Source organism: Humulus lupulus, chromosome 7 (genome assembly GCF_963169125.1).
Source record: "Humulus lupulus chromosome 7, drHumLupu1.1, whole genome shotgun sequence".
NCBI classification, from domain to species: Eukaryota; Viridiplantae; Streptophyta; class Magnoliopsida; order Rosales; family Cannabaceae; genus Humulus; species Humulus lupulus.
Genome location: NC_084799.1, coordinates 88,050,803 through 88,057,229, shown reverse-complemented (window position 1 = coordinate 88,057,229; position 6,427 = coordinate 88,050,803). Strand labels below are relative to the sequence as shown.

Genomic DNA, 6,427 nt, shown 5'->3' with positions numbered 1-6,427 from the left:
AATCGTTTGGAAAAACAACACAATTTAGTGTGCTGAAAATGGTCAGTGGCCGCAGCCTGTGGGACAGAGAGCAGTGGTTGTAACGCCCTGGATAGCCAAGACCGTTACACTGTGTGTTTATAATGTGCCAAACTTGCTAATCAAGTATTTAAAGTAAAAGCGTGTTACTCAAATAGTAGAGGAACTAAGGTTAAAAGAGTTTTGGTCTCAAAAGATACATTTTCATTACTAAACATTGTTTATGTACAAGGGATCCCAAAAATGACAGTTTAAAAGTCATTTACAAAAGTTACAAAGTCTATATACATCAACAGCCATACTAAGGCAAAATGAGTGGTTAGGTAATCTCCGTCCTGACACACTCCTCGACCGTGGTGATCGAACGGCTGGCTATGTACATTTCACCTCGGAGCTCTCCACCTCAGGCCTGGTCCAGCTTGCCCTTACCCTTACCTGCACCACGAAGCACCCGTGAGCCAAGGCCCAGCAAGAACATATATCAATAATAGAGCATGCACATTTAGCTGTCAAGTCAATCTCACTTATAACATCTCATAAACTCAAGCATATCAATAGTCAAGTATTTCATATACAGAGCATTTCAACTTATATAACACAATGCACAGATGATAACCAGGGCTAGCGCTCACAAGCTGCTCCCTCTGTTATTCTTACGTTTCTGGCTCCCAGTGGCCAATTCGCGTCCCATACGCTAAATTCATGAACGGTACTCTTAGACCGCTTACACGTGTCCCTTGGCATAATACCAACGATGACACAAAACAATTCTCGGGAGCACTTAGTCCCATCACAATCATACATTCGGGTGCAGTGTTCTTACCTTTCAATTCGCTGGTTTCCGATATCACGTAGCCACAAGCACGGTCCTCTATCCCGAGCTTCTCCAAAGTCCTAATCAAACACAAATATAATATTCCTTGTCATTAACCAATCCAAGACTACCTTCCCGGTACCTAATCCACACTCTCGGAACCCCCAAAACCCTAGAACAACATCCCGGAGACATCCCCCGAACCCCCGGAGCAAAGGTCAAAAATTGCAAAATATCACTCCCTGAATTTTGCCTTGTGCCGCGGCACCACATTCCTTGTGCCGTGGCACCCACCTCCAGAGACCCCTAGGCCGCGGCAAGCAAAAGCCGTGCCGCGGCACACCATCGCAGACCCAGATTTCTGGGTTTTCCTTCGCATTTTCCCGAGCTCCAACCTCACCAATTCACCCCAAACTCTACCCTAAGTCCCAAAACCAACTCTAAACCCCTAACAAACCTCACAACAACCCAAAGACATCATGCCTAAGCTCACTCACACCTTCAATCCTAAAATTCACTCTTGAATTCCCACTTGACAACTCAAACCAGAAAAGTTATGCACAGCTTGAATTCAAGCACAACCCACACTTCAAACTCCCTAAACCTTAACAAAACAAATCTAATAAACATACAGAGACCTTACCTTAAGTGATAGGTTCAACCTCCAGCTCTTGACCTTCTTCCCCCTTGGTTTCCAAATTCTGAAATTACATAAAACCAGCCACCAACTTATCTCAATTCACCTTCCTTAACTAAAATTCAGACTTAAAACTTAGATATAGCATAATCAAAATCTTACCTCTGAGTTTTCTTGGCCTAAACTTGGTTGATAACATCAGACATCCCTTGATTCTCCTTCCAAGAGTCTAGATTTCTGCTTCTCCTTTCTATCTCCTTTTTGTTCTAATTCTAGGTTTCCACCATTCAGCATAAACCCCTCTCCAAAATATTATACGTATATGTTATTCCCTCAGCTCAAACTCATCTATTTACTACCAAATTACCATTTTAACCCTCCATTAATATCACTTACTAACTAGACCTCAAGGGCTTATTTGTCCTTTCCCTAACTTTGCAATTCTACCACTTTCCCAAAGAAACCTGTTACTTTCTATAGTTACTAATGGTTACACAGGTTACCAAGTCACCAGTTACCTTTATCTAGTTTCCTAGGATCGCCTTGGCACGTGCATCACGTTTGTATCACAGCACCCACACAGTACAATTCACATATCATAATTATCACATAATATAATTCACATAGTCATATAACATGCTTAAAATCATAATCATACATCTTAATCATAATAATCACACATAATTCCCATCATGCCCTCCCGGCATACTAATCAAGGCCCTTAAGCCTTATTAGTGAATTTGGGTCGTTACAGTGGTCGTGGCCACTAATGTCCTTGGTCGCGACCACAGGTGTTTTTCTGACCATTTTTTCAATTTTTTCCAATTTTGTTGAACCGCTCCAAAAACCCAAATAACTCCCAAATCTCACTTTTAATTCCATAAACATCCAATTAATCATTGGTAACAGCCATGGGGGTTGGTGGAATTTGATATTCAAAGGGTGTCTCTAAACTCTATAAATAAGAGTCTATTGCTCACTTGAAAGACACAATTTTTGTATCCACTAGAGCACTTGGCAAGAAACACCTAGAGGCTTGATTATTCCGGAAAGCATTTCCAAAATTTGTGAGGGATTAGTGCTTGAGTTAGGGGGAAATAAGCTTTGGACAAAGGTTTCAAACCTTGTTCAAGTTGGTGATCCCCAATACTCTTCAATTTGGTTGTGTGAGTGAGAGTTTCTTATTGTTTTGTTCTTGTTCTTATTTTCTCTACTGTTTTTCTTTTCATCATTCTTGTTATATTTACTTGTATCTTTGTTTAGAGTTGTAATCTTTATTTCCTTTGTTTCAAACACTTCACTTTATTTGTATCATTTTTCATAGAGTTGTATTTCTCTATTCTCTTCTTCTATTTCTTCTTTTGTTTATTTGTATTTTCAGTTATAGAGTTGTAACACTTTATTTAATCAATCCTTGTCTATTATAATTTTTGCATAGAGTTGTAATTTTCTTACCATTTCCATTGAGGCAAATATATTTTCCTAACATTCAAAAGCTTAACCATTTGTTTGTTTCAATGGAATGTGAGACCATCAAGATCATGAATCAAGACCTAGTGAGGTTGGATAGGTTTGATGGGTCCAATTTCACTAGATGGCAAGACAAGGTGAGATTCCTTTTGGCCACCCTCAAAATCTCCTATATTCTAGAGTCCACTCTAGAACATCTCCCACACCATCCGACAAGGACATTCCCAAGGAGGTGGAGAAAAGAAGGAAGAGGGAGGAGGACAATCTCCTTTGTAGGGGTCATATCCTCATCACCCTTTCCGATAGGCTCTATGACCTCTACACCGATACCAAATCAGCAAAGGAGATATGGGACGCACTTGAGACAAAGTTCAAGGCGGAAGAGGAAGGTACCAAAATTTTTTTGATATCTCAATACTTTGATTTCAAATTTTTTGGTGATAAACCTATTCTTCCTCAAATAAATGAATTGTAAATAATTGTTAACAAATTGAAAGTGTTAAAGATTGAGCTTCCCGAGGACCTTTCAAGTTGGTGTTATAGTGGCTAACTTACCACCAACTTGGAAGAGCTATAGGAAAAGAATCCTTCATAACAATGAGGATTATTCTTTGGAGGAAATCCAAAAACATATTCAAATCGAGGAGGAATCGATATGTAGAGATAAACTTGTGGAGGGGTCTAATGGAGAGACTTCCAAAGAAAATGCAGTGTCACAACCAAAACATCCCAAAAACAAAGGGAAAAAGGGTAATGAGACATCCTTGGGTCCAAGAACCAACCCAAACAAGTTTAAGGACAATAAAGGTCATTGCTTTGTGTGTGGGAAAAAAGGTCACTATGCTAGAGAGTGTAGGCATAGACTAGACCAACAAGGACTCAAGGTGAATGCAACTCAAGAGGAAAACATAGTTGCTACCCTTAGTGAGGTGAATGCGGTCCAAGGCAAGGTGAAAGGGTGGTGATATGACACATGTGCCACATGTCTATGTCACCTATGAAAAATCATTGTTCAAAACCTTTGAAGAGTCAAAGGGCAACCATGAGATTCAAATGGGCAATGAGGGCAAATCCAAGGTACTTGGCAAATGTACCATTGAAGTCTTTTTCACCTCCAGCAAGAAAGTTACATTAGTGAATGTACTTTATGTTCCTGAAATGAGTAGAAACTTGGTAAGTGGTGATTTTCTTGGCAAGCCCAGCATTAAAGCCGTTTTTGAGTCCGGTAAACTTATTCTTACCAAATCAAATGTATTTTTGGGAAAGGGGTACTCTTGTGAGGGTATGGTTAAATTGTGCACCAATGATGTAACTTTCAATGTTATCAATAAAAATGCTAATTCCACCTATAGAGTTGAGTATGATTCTTTATTTTTGTGGCATCTTAGACTATCGCATATAGGTTTTTCAACCATGAAAAGAGTAGTAAAATGTGGTATGATTACATACAATATTAAAAACTATGGTAAATGTGAAACATGTGTTAAGGCAAAAATGATTAAGAAACTATTTCCTAGTGTAGAAAGATCATCTAATTTACTAGATTTAATCCACAGTGATCTTTGTAAATTAATTGTTGTTTTAACTAGAGGTGGTAAAATGTATTTTCTTACATTTATAGATGATTTTAGTAGATATACCTATGTGTTTCTTTTAAAGCATAAAGATGAAACTTTTGATGCTTTTAAATTATATAAATTAGAAGTTGAAAATCAACTAAATAAAAATATTAAGGTGCTAAGAAGTGATAGAGGAGGAGAGTACTTCTCTAATGAATTCAATACATTTTGTGAAGAAAATGGTATAATTCATGAGTGCACCTCACCTTATACACCACAACACAATGGTGTTGTCGAAAGGAAAAATAGGACTTATTAAGAGATGATAAATTCTATGTTGGTGTTTTCTAAGTTGAACTTCAACTTATGGGGTGAAGCGCTATTAACCGTTTGTCACATTCTTAATCGAATACCAATGAAGAAAAATGAGATATCTCCATACAAGTTATGGAAAGGAAGAAAACCCAACATATGGTACTTCAAAGTGTGGGGGTGTCTTGCATATTGCAAGAAAAATGAACCTAATAGAATAAAGTTAGGTTCAAGAGCCATAAAGTGTGCTTTTGCTGGTTATGCCAACAATAGTAAAGCTTATAGGCTATTATAATTATTGTCTAATATTGTGATTGAATCTAGAGAAGTTGAATTTTTCGAGAACATGTTATGTGACAAAGGAGAATTTGTTATATGAGAACAATTCTCAAGCTTCTACATCCAAAGTTGATTCTCAAGAAGAGAATTCTCAAAAGAATGTAAAGCAAACCTTTGAACTTAGAAGAAGTCAAAGTCTTAAAAATGAGAAAAGTCTAGTAGTGGATGAGATAGATTCTCAATGAATTTCATTCTACATGGTAGAAGAAAATAGAGAGGAAGTCATTAGGAAAATTCCTATTGTACTTCTTATTGAAGATGATCCTAAGACTTATAGAGAAGCTATGCAATAAAGAGATAGTGCATTTTGGAAAGAATTCATCAAGGATGAGATGGATTCCATTCTTTCCAACAACACCGGGGTCTAAGCCAATTGGGTGTAAGTGGGTATTTAGGAGAAAATACCACACTGATGGCACTATCCAAACCTTTAAAGCTAGATTAGTAGCTAAAGGGTTTAGGCAAAAGAGGGTATCGATTATTTCGATACCTATGCGCCTGTTGCAAGAACAACTTCTATAAGAATTTTGTTCGCTTTAGCTTCTATACATAACTTGTATGTTCATCAAATGGATGTCAAAACGACATTCCTTAATGGTGACCTCAATGGGCAGGTCTATATGGAACAACCCGAAGGGTTTGTCCTACCAAAATATGAACATAAAGTGTGTAGGCTTGTAAAATCCTTATATGGATTGAAACAAGCTCCTAAGCAATAGCATGAGAAAATTGATCAAGCCATCATGTCTAATGGGTTTAGACATAACAATGGAGACAAGTGTTTGTATTCCAAAACTTGTAAGGGATATGTGATCATTGTTTGCTTATATGTAGATGACATGCTTATTCTAAGTGATAGCATGAAAGGGATAGAAGAAACGAAGAGGTTTCTATCATCAACCTTCTAGATGAAAGATCTTGGAGAAGTTGACACCATACTTGGTATCAAAGTAAAGAAACATAATGGGGGTTTTACATTAGGGCAAGCCCACTATGTTGAAAAAAGTATTGAACAAATTTAACCATCTCAAGGTTAAAGATGCTAATACTCCATTTGATCATAGTGTAAAACTAGGGAAGAATGAAGGAAGAGCGGTGGCTCAATTGGAGTACGCTAGTGCCATAGGGAGTCTAATGTACGCTGCCCAATGTACTAGACCTGATATAGCATTTGCGGTGAGTAAACTTAGCAGGTTTACAAGTAATCCAAGTGTGGATCACTGGAAGGCGATTGGAAGAGTCCTAGGTTATCTCAAGAAAACCAAAGGAGTAAGCCTT

At 37.8% G+C, this 6,427-nt stretch overlaps 1 long non-coding RNA gene across 1 annotated transcript; it reads right to left on the bottom strand.

Moving 5' to 3' along the window:
* Positions 1-209: 209 nt before the first annotated feature.
* LOC133789763 (uncharacterized) lies at positions 210-1,055 on the bottom strand. Its single transcript, XR_009873688.1, has 2 exons — positions 842-1,055; positions 210-453 (listed from the first exon to the last, which is right to left on the bottom strand). It is a non-coding gene; the product is annotated as an uncharacterized LOC133789763 (long non-coding RNA).
* Positions 1,056-6,427: the final 5,372 nt, after the last annotated feature.